This window comes from Poecile atricapillus, chromosome 26, assembly GCF_030490865.1.
Source record: "Poecile atricapillus isolate bPoeAtr1 chromosome 26, bPoeAtr1.hap1, whole genome shotgun sequence".
In the NCBI taxonomy this organism is placed as follows: domain Eukaryota; kingdom Metazoa; phylum Chordata; class Aves; order Passeriformes; family Paridae; genus Poecile; species Poecile atricapillus.
Window position 1 is genome coordinate 37,663 of NC_081274.1, and position 13,516 is coordinate 51,178.

At 53.2% G+C, this 13,516-nt stretch overlaps 2 long non-coding RNA genes across 2 annotated transcripts; both read right to left on the bottom strand.

Moving 5' to 3' along the window:
• Positions 1 to 5,443: 5,443 nt before the first annotated feature.
• On the bottom strand, positions 5,444 to 6,585 carry LOC131588666 (uncharacterized). Its single transcript, XR_009279637.1, has 3 exons — positions 6,554 to 6,585; positions 6,391 to 6,470; positions 5,444 to 6,304 (listed from the first exon to the last, which is right to left on the bottom strand). It is a non-coding gene; the product is annotated as an uncharacterized LOC131588666 (long non-coding RNA).
• Positions 6,586 to 9,035: 2,450 nt separating this feature from the next.
• On the bottom strand, positions 9,036 to 10,012 carry LOC131588665 (uncharacterized). The gene is made up of 3 exons (XR_009279636.1): positions 9,981 to 10,012; positions 9,818 to 9,897; positions 9,036 to 9,731 (listed from the first exon to the last, which is right to left on the bottom strand). It is a non-coding gene; the product is annotated as an uncharacterized LOC131588665 (long non-coding RNA).
• Positions 10,013 to 13,516: the final 3,504 nt, after the last annotated feature.

A 13,516-nucleotide genomic window follows, 5' to 3' on the forward strand; every position in this document is an offset into this window, starting at 1 on the left:
GAGCCGTCCTCCTCCTGTGACGTCATCGACAGGGGACGCAGTGACGTCATCGACGGCCGCGCCGTGACGTCATCGACGGCCGCGCCGTGATGTCATCGACGGCAGGGCCGTGATGTCATACACGGGGCCGCAGTGACGTAATCAACGGGGCCGCCATGATGCCATCAACAGCAGCGCCGTGACGTCATACATGGGGGACATGGTGACGTCATACACGGGGGTGGTGACATCATATGGGGGCGTGTGGTGATGTCAGACACGGGGGGGGTGGTGACGTCATACATTGGGGGGGCTTGTGACGTCACACAGGGGCGGTGACGTCACGAGCTGGCGATGACATCACGGAGTGCGGATGACGTCACCGGGCGGGACACGTGACGTCACGTGGGGAGAGAAGGTGACATCACAGGGAACACTATGACGTCACCGGGCCGACGATGACATCACAAAAACGGTGATGACATCACCGGGTGCGGGGCAGGGACAACGTCACCGGGATCAAAATTGAGGTTCACAAAGATCCTGAAGGAGATCTGGGGCAGTTTTGGGGGATTTGGGGCAGTTTTGGAGGGTTTGGGGACAGAAGATGAGACACCCCAGGCAGGAGACGCAGCCCCGGTGGAAACGGCGCCCGATGCGCACGTCAGGGTGGCATTCGAGAAATGTGCCCTAAAATCCAGAAATCGGCACAAAATCAGCCAAAATCAGCAAAAATCGGTGAAAAAACGGCAAAAAACCAGCCTGAAGTAGCCCAAAATCACCCAAAACTGTGGCAGCGGCCTCAGGGAGACAAAGAGTTAACATTGTTCCACCCCAAACCCCTTGTGAAGGGCGGCCCAGGAGTTCTGATTGGGTTTGAGTCCCTGGGGGGTTCTCCCTTGGTGTGTTTCTAATGGTCCCTGACCCTGAACTCCACCCTCAAAGGTGTAAACCCTCGGGGGTTCTGTCCCTCAAAAACCCCTGCTGTGCCTCTGTTCGGGGCTCTCTGTTCTGGACCTGAGTTTGTTCTCATGCTGAATAAATGGTTTCATGAACGGGAGCCCATCTCGTTGGTGTTTCATGCTGGTCCCCAGAACCCTGCAGCTTCCCTGGACGAGATCCTGAGGTTGCTGACTGCAACACAAAACCACCCTGAAATCAACCAAAATCAGCCTGAAATAACCCCAAATCAGCCTGAAGTACCCCAAAATCACTCAAAATCAGCCTGAAACACCCCAAAATACCCAAAAATTGCCATGAAACACCCCAAAATTACTCAAAATCACCCTGAAATCAACTGAAATCAACCTGAAACACCCCAAAATCAGTCTCAAGCACCCCAAAATCAGCAAAAAAACAGCCTGAAATCACCAGAAATCACCCTGAAATCAACCAAAATTGGCCTGAAATGCACCAAAATCACTCAAAATCAGCCTAAAATACACCAAAGCCAAACTGAAGTCACCTGAAATCCTCCTGAAACACCCCAAAATCAGCCTAGTCAACCAAAATCACCCTGAAGTCACCTAAAATCAAACTGAAATAACCCAAAATCACTCAAAATGACCCTGAAATACCCTGAAATCAACCAAAAATCTCCAAAATACATCCCAAATCCCCCAAACTGATCCCTAAAAGGCACAAATTGAGGTTCCCAAAGATCCTGAAGGGGATTTGGGGCAGTTTTGAGGGATTTGAGGATTTTTACAGAATTTTCTTGTATTTTATGAGATTTTTTTCTAGATTTTTTAGGATTTTTCCAGGGATTTTTTGCAATTTTTTCGTATTTCATGGGATTTTCACGGGTTTTTTTTTTTTTTATTGGGATAATTTTTGGGTTAAATTCCGGTGATTTTGGGTTTTTCTGGACTCACAGTAGTGCAGAAGTGCCCGCAGCCAGGGTAGCAGTGCTGTTTGACCCCCAAAACTCAGGATTTTTATGGGATTTTTTGCCGTTTTCTCGTATTTTATGGGATTTTTTGGTTTGTTTTTTTTTATTTGAGGATTCTTTTGGATTAAATTCCTGGGATTTTGGGTTTTTCTGGACTCACGGCGGTGCAGAAGTGCCCGCAGCCGGGGTAGCAGTGGTGTTTGACCCCCAAAACTCAGGATTTTTATGGGATTTTTTGCCGTTTTTGCATATTTTACCCAATTTTCACGGGGTTTTTTTTGGATCTGAGGATTTTTTGGGTTAAATTCCGGTGATTTTGGGTTTTTCTGGACTCACGGTGGTGCAGAAGTGCCCGCAGCCAGGGCACCCCTTTTCTTGTTGCAGCACAGCTCCTTTTTGGGAGGGGGTCTAGTCCTAGAAGGGCTTCCAATAAAGCAGGGTGCTGCTGTCCAGGGCAGTTGGAGTTGTTCTGTGCCTTCTTTGGGGGTGAGGAGCAAAGGCTGAGGGGGACAGGGTGGGCACTGGGGGGCTCCCGTGTCCCTTGGGGCACACCGAGGTCCCCGGCAGAGGGAGGCATGCGCTGCGCTGGAGGAGCAAGGTGAGCGGGGAATGGGGAGGGCTCGTGCCGGGTACCCTTGCCCAGAGGGGACCCCGAGCTGCCAGGAAATTCCCTGGGAGGGCTGGATGCAGAATCCAAAAAGCTGTGGAGTTGTTCTGGTTTTTACAGTAGGTATTGGCAAAGAACGGGAACTGATCTCTCTAAATTCCCTTGGAAAGAAACCCCCTCTCTGTGCACGCCGTCGTTAGGGTTTTGTTATGTCAGGAATGGCTTAGGGTTAAGAAAGTGGGTTTTGTTTTTCCACCTCTTACTTCCCTGTAAAATATGAGTGTATAAAACACATCTGGGCATCCATGAGGTACTAAAATGCACCAAGAGAAATTTCTGTGCCTAAGTTCCAGAGAGACGAGCGTGTTCTGCACTCGGGGTTCACCAGAGCGTTATATTTTTGTCATTCTGACCTGTTAGCTGAATGAATGGGTAGAGTTTCAAAGAGAAAGCAATGCAAATTTCAAAAAGCAGAACATTAGAAAGAGAAATATATAAATATATACATGTAAAAGTAAATATAGGGGAGCTAGATAGATATATATAGAGAGAGAGTTAGAGAGAAAGAAAAAAGAAATAAATACAAGTAATCCAAATCTAGACAAGTAGATTAATATTCAGTATGAAAACCATATGGATAGATGCTAATATAATATATTTTAATATCTGTTGTGTATTATATCTAGGTGTGTAAAAAAAGAAGTTCAATATGATAGAAATAGGTATGAAAAATATTTAAATCAAGGGACTTTTTGTTTTTTATTTACTTACAGGCATGGCATTTAAATGAATAATATAGAAATGAAAACATACACATCTATAATAAACAAATGAAGATAGATAGATAGCCATAAAATAGAAATAAATACAAGTAATCCATTTCTGGACAAGTAGATTAAAACCTCAAAAAAAGCTCAGAGACTAGAACTACATGAAGGCCTCCACCCTGAGAGACATGAACTTAAGGAACACCATTACAAAGTCCTTTATCCCACAGTCCTTTTTCCCAACACACAGGAAGTACCAATATAACATAATTAGTATAGGTTTTTCTTACTCTTTTGAACCCCACATCGGGCAGTGAATAATGTAATGCTTAGAAAGCTAAGACAAAATTTAAAGAGCTCAAGGATAACTTCACAGCTCCAGCCACCTTGTGTCCATCTAGGAACACCCTCTAGACTCCAACTCACCCTACATTACAAATTTCAAATTACAGGGGCCTGGGACTTGGCCTTTTACACCTACACCCAGGCTGGGTAGCAGGACAGAGCAGCTCCGGGACAACTACACCCAGACACCCGTGACACACAAGACAACAGACGAGGGGACACAATGGGGAGACAAAACTCTGGGCCACAAGAATGGCCACAAGGACCGAGAGAACGCGGAACGAGATGAGCCGGGTAAGAATGAGCTGATGAAGCTCGCAGAACCCGGGAGGAAGAAGATGCTGACGGAATGACAAACTCCAGGAACTGCCAAGACGGATGCCCGAGAATCTGAGGGCCACAGTCCCCTACCAATCTTTGCGTTTCTTCAAGACCTAAGCCGCAGCAATGGATCCTCGCGGCGCACGGCTGTTGACACAGCATGGAAGAAGACCTCTAAAAGCTATCCGATCGGATGCTTTTAAAAGAGAGACGCGATTCCAAGACCTCTGAGGGCTCCAGAGGCAAAGTTTCGATGGTGTCAGGCTGAGGAGCCCAGAGATCAGAGATGCGAGGAGTGACGCCGGGGTTTCTGGTAAGCCCCCAGAAGAGATAAGGCGAGGCACGTACAACACAAGAAGCACAAAAGACACACAAGGCACAATGGACAAGTGATACAACACGCCCTGGGGCTGCTCCGTCCTGCACACCTCAGCACTGTGAACAAATGTGAGGCTCTCCCTTCATGTGGCCTAAGGGGCCACAGCCTGGACCTCCCCGTCCCCAAAGCTGACTCCATAATCCCAGGTCACGAGTCCCGACCCGGCACCCCGATTTCAGCCCCTCTGCAATTTGCAGCCTCCGACTCAGCTCTCGGATGCCCAGCGGGGAGGATCCACACAGAGCACCAAGGAAGGCCGCCTTCGCCATCCGGGAAGTTCCTGCCATCGCCGGGCTGTTGTTTTCTGGTGAGGTAAAAAAAATAAAACAGAAAATCAGAGGCTGATCTTTGCAGGGCATCAGCCAAAACACGACAATTCCGCTACTCACGGTCTCCTGCGAACGGCCACGTCCTGAGGTCACGCGCTTCGGCCACACCGGGAGCCGGACGCCGTCATCGCAGGGCGCGCCTGAGTTAAGAGAAGACAAAGTGATGTGGCATTGCTGAAACTTGAACGGGCCCTCACTCCTCCTCCCGACATCCCCAACTCACGGCAACCCCTCGGCCCGTTCCTGAAGGCCACAAACACGGCCCCTTTACGTGGAGAAGGCTCCATCACACGGTTCCATAACGCTTCCGCAGGGCTCACAGGAGTGGTAAAGCAGCTGTGCCGGCCGGTAGGCGAGGACGTCTCGGCGAAATCCGACTGGACCGCCTAAAGCACGCAAACAAGATGGGACGCTTGGCATTGCACCGGAAACTGAGAGCCCAGCGATAACAACAGCTTCCCTCCACCAGTCAACGCTCACCTTGCCCGCTTCGCCTTGACTGCTGCTAGCCGGCTTCACTTCCTAAAAATAAAGACAAAGAGGAGACCTGTCACACAGTGACCGGTTCCAGTTGCCCTGCCAAGACAAACATTGACTTACCTTCTCGCGGGAACCCCCTTACCCTGGATGGGGCGCTCTGCCACTGATTTCATCCGTGTGCATCTGAAAGAAAGCTGAGACAAAAGTCAAAGTGCTGCAGGGTAACTTCACAGCTCCAGACATCTTGTGTCAATCTAGGAACACCCGCTAGACTCCAACTACACCCTACATCACAAATTTCAAATAACAGGGGCCTGGGACTTGTCCCCTCATGCCTACACCCAGGCCGGGCAGCAGGACAGAGCAGCTCCGGGACAACTACACCCAGACACCCGTGACACACAAGACAACAGACGAGGGGACACAATGGGGAGACAAAACTCTGGGCCAAAAGAATGGCCGCAAGGACCGAGAGAACGCGGAACGAGATGAGCCGGGTAAGAATGAGCTGATGAAGCTCGCAGAACCCGGGAGGAAGAAGATGCTGATGGAATGACAAACTCCAGGAACTGCCAAGACGGATGCCCGAGAATCTGAGGGCCACAGTCCCCTACCAATCTTTGCGTTTCTTCAAGACCTAAGCCGCAGCAATGGATCCTCGCGGCGCACGGCTGTTGACACAGCATGGAAGAAGACCTCTAAAAGCTATCCGATCGGATGCTTTTAAAAGAGAGACGCGATTCCGAGGCCTCTGAGGGCTCCCGAGGCAAAGCTTCGATGGTGTCGGGCTGAGGAGCCCAGAGATCAGAGATGCGAGGAGTGACGCCGGGGTTTCTGGTAAGCCCCCAGAAGAGATAAGGCGAGGCACGTACAACACAAGAAGCACAAAAGACACACAAGGCACAATGGACAAGTGATACAACACGCCCTGGGGCTGCTCCGTCCTGCACACCTCAGCACTGTGAACAAATGTGAGGCTCTCCCTTCACGTGGCCTAAGGGGCCACAGCCTGGACCTCCCCGTCCCCAAAGCTGACTCCATAATCCCAGGTCACGAGTCCCGACCCGGCACCCCGATTTCAGCCCCTCTGCAATTTGCAGCCTCCGACTCAGCTCTCGGATGCCCAGCGGGGAGGATCCACACGGAGCGCCAAGGAAGGCCGCCTCGCCATCCGGGAAGTTCCTGCCATCGCCGGGCTGTTGTCTTCTGGTGAGGTAAAAAAAAATAAAACAGAAAATCAGAGGCTGATCTTTGCAGGGCATCAGCCAAAACACGACAATTCCGCTACTCACGGTCTCCTGCGAACGGCCACGTCCTGAGGCCGCGCGCTTCAGCCACACCGGGAGCCGGACGCCGTCATCGCAGGGCGCGCCTGAATTAAGAAAAGACAAAGTGATGTGGCATTGCTGAAACTTGAACAGGCCCTCACTCTTCCTCCCGACATCCCCAACTCACGGCAACCCCTCGGCCCGTTCCTGAAGGCCACCCACACGCGCCCTTTACGTGGAAAAGGCTGCGTCACACGGTCCCGTAATGTTTCCGCAGGGCTCACGGGAGAGGTGAAGCAGGCGTGCCAGTTGGTTGGAGAGGACGTCTCGGCGAAATGCGACTGGACCGCCTAAAGCACGCAAACAAGAAGGGACGCTTGGCATTTGCACCAGAAACTGAGAGCCCAGCGATAACAACAGTTTCCCTCCACCGGTCAATGCTCACCTTGCCCACTTCGCCTTGACTGCTGCTAGCCGGCTTCACTTCCTAAAAATAAAGACAAAGAGGAGACCTGTCACACAGTGACCGGTTCCAGTTGCCCTGCCAAGACAAACATTGACTTACCTTCTCGCGGGAACCCCCTTACCCTGGATGGGGCGCTCTGCCACTGATTTCATCCGTGTGCATCTGAAAGAAAGCTGAGACAAAAGTCAAAGTGCTGCAGGGTAACTTCACAGCTCCAGACATCTTGTGTCAATCTAGGAACACCCGCTAGACTCCAACTACACCCTACATCACAAATTTCAAATTACAGGGGCCTGGGACTTGTCCCCTCATGCCTACACCCAGGCTGGGCAGCAGGACAGAGCAGCTCCAGGACTACTACACCCAGACACCCGTGACACACAAGACAACAGACGAGGGGACACAATGGGGAGACAAAACTCTGGGCCAAAAGAATGGCCGCAAGGACCGAGAGAACGCGGAACGAGATGAGCCGGGTAAGAATGAGCTGATGAAGCTCGCAGAACCCGGGAGGAAGAAGATGCTGATGGAATGACAAACTCCAGCAACTGCCAAGACGGATGCCCGAGAATCTGAGGGCCACAGTCCCCTACCAATCTTTGCGTTTCTTCAAGACCTAAGCCGCAACAATGGATCCTCGCGGCGCACGGCTGTTGACACAGCACGGAAGAAGACCTCTAAAAGCTATCCGATCGGATGCTTTTAAAAGAGAGACGCGATTCCAAGACCTCTGAGGGCTCCCGAGGCAAAGCTTCGATGGTGTCGGGCTGAGGAGCCCAGAGATCAGAGATGCGAGGAGTGACGCCGGGGTTTCTGGTAAGCCCCCAGAAGAGATAAGGCGAGGCACGTACAACACAAGAAGCACAAAAGACACACAAGGCACAATGGACAAATGATACAACACGCCCTGGGGCTGCTCCGTCCTGCACACCTCAGCACTGTGAACAAATGTGAGGCTCTCCCTTCACGTGGCCTAAGGGGCCACAGCCTGGACCTCCCCGTCCCCAAAGCTGACTCCATAATCCCAGGTCACGAGTCCCGACCCGGCACCCCGATTTCAGCCCCTCTGCAATTTGCAGCCTCCGACTCAGCTCTCGGATGCCCAGCGGGGAGGATCCACATGGGGCGCCAAGGAAGGCCGCCTTCGCCATCCGGGAAGTTCCTGCCATCGCCAGGCTGTTGTTTTCTGGTGAGGTAAAAAAAAAATAAAACAGAAAATCAGAGGCTGATCTTTGCAGGGCATCAGCCAAAACACGACAATTCCGCTACTCACGGTCTCCTGCGAACGGCCACGTCCTGAGGTCACGCGCTTCGGCCACACCGGGAGCCGGACGCCGTCATCGCAGGGCGCGCCTGAGTTAAGAGAAGACAAAGTGATGTGGCATTGCTGAAACTTGAACGGGCCCTCACTCCTCCTCCCGACATCCCCAACTCACGGCAACCCCTCGGCCCGTTCCTGAAGGCCACAAACACGGCCCCTTTACGTGGAGAAGGCTCCATCACACGGTTCCATAACGCTTCCGCAGGGCTCACAGGAGTGGTAAAGCAGCTGTGCCGGCCGGTAGGCGAGGACGTCTCGGCGAAATCCGACTGGACCGCCTAAAGCACGCAAACAAGATGGGACGCTTGGCATTGCACCGGAAACTGAGAGCCCAGCGATAACAACAGCTTCCCTCCACCAGTCAACGCTCACCTTGCCCGCTTCGCCTTGACTGCTGCTAGCCGGCTTCACTTCCTAAAAATAAAGACAAAGAGGAGACCTGTCACACAGTGACCGGTTCCAGTTGCCCTGCCAAGACAAACATTGACTTACCTTCTCGCGGGAACCCCCTTACCCTGGATGGGGCGCTCTGCCACTGATTTCATCCGTGTGCATCTGAAAGAAAGCTGAGACAAAAGTCAAAGTGCTGCAGGGTAACTTCACAGCTCCAGACATCTTGTGTCAATCTAGGAACACCCGCTAGACTCCAACTACACCCTACATCACAAATTTCAAATAACAGGGGCCTGGGACTTGTCCCCTCATGCCTACACCCAGGCTGGGCAGCAGGACAGAGCAGCTCCGGGACAACTACACCCAGACACCCGTGACACACAAGACAACAGACGAGGGGACACAATGGGGAGACAAAACTCTGGGCCACAAAAATGGCCGCAAGGACCGAGAGAACGCGGAACGAGATGAGCCGGGTAAGAATGAGCTGATGAAGCTCGCAGAACCCGGGAGGAAGAAGATGCTGATGGAATGACAAACTCCAGCAACTGCCAAGACGGATGCCCGAGAATCTGAGGGCCACAGTCCCCTACCAATCTTTGCGTTTCTTCAAGACCTAAGCCGCAACAATGGATCCTCGCGGCGCACGGCTGTTGACACAGCACGGAAGAAGACCTCTAAAAGCTATCCGATCGGATGCTTTTAAAAGAGAGACGCGATTCCAAGACCTCTGAGGGCTCCCGAGGCAAAGCTTCGATGGTGTCGGGCTGAGGAGCCCAGAGATCAGAGATGCGAGGAGTGACGCCGGGGTTTCTGGTAAGCCCCCAGAAGAGATAAGGCGAGGCACGTACAACACAAGAAGCACAAAAGACACACAAGGCACAATGGACAAGTGATACAACACGCCCTGGGGCTGCTCCGTCCTGCACACCTCAGCACTGTGAACAAATGTGAGGCTCTCCCTTCACGTGGCCTAAGGGGCCACAGCCTGGACCTCCCCGTCCCCAAAGCTGACTCCATAATCCCAGGTCACGAGTCCCGACCCGGCACCCCGATTTCAGCCCCTCTGCAATTTGCAGCCTCCGACTCAGCTCTCGGATGCCCAGCGGGGAGGATCCACACGGAGCGCCAAGGAAGGCCGCCTCGCCATCCGGGAAGTTCCTGCCATCGCCGGGCTGTTGTCTTCTGGTGAGGTAAAAAAAAATAAAACAGAAAATCAGAGGCTGATCTTTGCAGGGCATCAGCCAAAACACGACAATTCCGCTACTCACGGTCTCCTGCGAACGGCCACGTCCTGAGGCCGCGCGCTTCAGCCACACCGGGAGCCGGACGCCGTCATCGCAGGGCGCGCCTGAATTAAGAAAAGACAAAGTGATGTGGCATTGCTGAAACTTGAACAGGCCCTCACTCTTCCTCCCGACATCCCCAACTCACGGCAACCCCTCGGCCCGTTCCTGAAGGCCACCCACACGCGCCCTTTACGTGGAAAAGGCTGCGTCACACGGTCCCGTAATGTTTCCGCAGGGCTCACGGGAGAGGTGAAGCAGGCGTGCCAGTTGGTTGGAGAGGACGTCTCGGCGAAATGCGACTGGACCGCCTAAAGCACGCAAACAAGAAGGGACGCTTGGCATTTGCACCAGAAACTGAGAGCCCAGCGATAACAACAGTTTCCCTCCACCGGTCAATGCTCACCTTGCCCACTTCGCCTTGACTGCTGCTAGCCGGCTTCACTTCCTAAAAATAAAGACAAAGAGGAGACCTGTCACACAGTGACCGGTTCCAGTTGCCCTGCCAAGACAAACATTGACTTACCTTCTCGCGGGAACCCCCTTACCCTGGATGGGGCGCTCTGCCACTGATTTCATCCGTGTGCATCTGAAAGAAAGCTGAGACAAAAGTCAAAGTGCTGCAGGGTAACTTCACAGCTCCAGACATCTTGTGTCAATCTAGGAACACCCGCTAGACTCCAACTACACCCTACATCACAAATTTCAAATAACAGGGGCCTGGGACTTGTCCCCTCATGCCTACACCCAGGCTGGGCAGCAGGACAGAGCAGCTCCAGGACTACTACACCCAGACACCCGTGACACACAAGACAACAGACGAGGGGACACAATGGGGAGACAAAACTCTGGGCCACAAGAATGGCCGCAAGGACCGAGAGAACGCGGAACGAGATGAGCCGGGTGAGAATGAAGGCGAGCTGATGAAGCTCGCAGAACCCGGGAGGAAGAAGATGCTGATGGAATGACAAACTCCAGCAACTGCCAAGACGGATGCCCGAGAATCTGAGGGCCACAGTCCCCTACCAATCTTTGCGTTTCTTCAAGACCTAAGCCGCAACAATGGATCCTCGCGGCGCACGGCTGTTGACACAGCACGGAAGAAGACCTCTAAAAGCTATCCGATCGGATGCTTTTAAAAGAGAGACGCGATTCCAAGACCTCTGAGGGCTCCCGAGGCAAAGCTTCGATGGTGTCGGGCTGAGGAGCCCAGAGATCAGAGATGCGAGGAGTGACGCCGGGGTTTCTGGTAAGCCCCCAGAAGAGATAAGGCGAGGCACGTACAACACAAGAAGCACAAAAGACACACAAGGCACAATGGACAAGTGATACAACACGCCCTGGGGCTGCTCCGTCCTGCACACCTCAGCACTGTGAACAAATGTGAGGCTCTCCCTTCACGTGGCCTAAGGGGCCACAGCCTGGACCTCCCCGTCCCCAAAGCTGACTCCATAATCCCAGGTCACGAGTCCCGACCCGGCACCCCGATTTCAGCCCCTCTGCAATTTGCAGCCTCCGACTCAGCTCTCGGATGCCCAGCGGGGAGGATCCACATGGGGCGCCAAGGAAGGCCGCCTTCGCCATCCGGGAAGTTCCTGCCATCGCCAGGCTGTTGTTTTCTGGTGAGGTAAAAAAAAATAAAACAGAAAATCAGAGGCTGATCTTTGCAGGGCATCAGCCAAAACACGACAATTCCGCTACTCACGGTCTCCTGCGAACGGCCACGTCCTGAGGTCACGCGCTTCGGCCACACCGGGAGCCGGACGCCGTCATCGCAGGGCGCGCCTGAGTTAAGAGAAGACAAAGTGATGTGGCATTGCTGAAACTTGAACAGGCCCTCACTCCTCCTCCCGACATCCCCAACTCACGGCAACCCCTCGGCCCGTTCCTGAAGGCCACAAACACGGCCCCTTTACGTGGAGAAGGCTCCATCACACGGTTCCATAACACTTCCGCAGGGCTCACAGGAGTGGTAAAGCAGCTGTGCCGGCCGGTAGGCGAGGACGTCTCGGCGAAATCCGACTGGACCGCCTAAAGCACACAAACAAGATGGGACGCTTGGCATTGCACCGGAAACTGAGAGCCCAGCGATAACAACAGCTTCCCTCCACCAGTCAACGCTCACCTTGCCCGCTTCGCCTTGACTGCTGCTAGCCGGCTTCACTTCCTAAAAATAAAGACAAAGAGGAGACCTGTCACACAGTGACCGGTTCCAGTTGCCCCGCAAAGACAAACATTGACTTACCTTCTCGCGGGAACCCCCTTACCCTGGATGGGGCGCTCTGCCACTGATTTCATCCGTGTGCATCTGAAAGAAAGCTGAGACAAAAGTCAAAGTGCTGCAGGGTAACTTCACAGCTCCAGACATCTTGTGTCAATCTAGGAACACCCGCTAGACTCCAACTACACCCTACATCACAAATTTCAAATAACAGGGGCCTGGGACTTGTCCCCTCATGCCTACACCCAGGCTGGGCAGCAGGACAGAGCAGCTCCAGGACTACTACACCCAGACACCCGTGACACACAAGACAACAGACGAGGGGACACAATGGGGAGACAAAACTCTGGGCCACAAAAATGGCCGCAAGGACCGAGAGAACGCGGAACGAGATGAGCCGGGTGAGAATGAAGGCGAGCTGATGAAACTCGCAGAACCCGGGAGGAAGAAGATGCTGATGGAATGACAAACTCCAGCAACTGCCAAGACGGATGCCCGAGAATCTGAGGGCCACAGTCCCCTACCAATCTTTGCGTTTCTTCAAGACCTAAGCCGCAACAATGGATCCTCGCGGCGCACGGCTGTTGACACAGCACGGAAGAAGACCTCTAAAAGCTATCCGATCGGATGCTTTTAAAAGAGAGACGCGATTCCAAGACCTCTGAGGGCTCCCGATGCAAAGCTTCGATGGTGTCGGGCTGAGGAGCCCAGAGATCAGAGATGCGAGGAGTGACGCCGGGGTTTCTGGTAAGCCCCCAGAAGAGATAAGGTGAGGCACGTACAACACAAGAAGCACAAAAGACACACAAGGCACAATGGACAAGTGATACAACACGCCCTGGGGCTGCTCCGTCCTGCACTCCTCAGCACTGTGAACAAATGTGAGGCTCTCCCTTCACGTGGCCTAAGGGGCCACAGCCTGGACCTCCCCATCCCCAAAGCTGACTCAAAAATCCCGGGTCACGAGTCCCAACCCGGCACCCCACTTTCATAACTCTCTACAGGTCGTAGCCTTTGACTTAGCTCTCGGATGCCCGGCGGGGAGGATCCACACGAGGACGCCCTGGAAGGCCGTTGCGCTATCCGGGAAGTTCCTGCCATCGCCAGGATGTCGTCTCCTGGTCAGCTACAATCTAGAAGACCAAATATCAATGCAGGATCTTAGCGGCACATCTGTGAAAACCCAGCACTTACCTTCTCTAGAGAATGCCCAGGTTCATGGGCTGCATACTTCACCTCACAGGGAGGCAGATGCTTGCTTCACAGCAGTATTGGCTGACACAGCCAAATTACCACCACCTCAAGGAGGGGAGGAAGACTCTCCAGTCAGTGAGGGACAGGGAGCCCAGGGTACCCCAAGGATGGAAACCCCAGCTTATATGACAGCAGTAGGCCCTAGCACCCACTATCTCTTCCTGGCTGGCCCTAGCACCAGGGGTACTGCCTGCAGCTCTCGGGGGTTC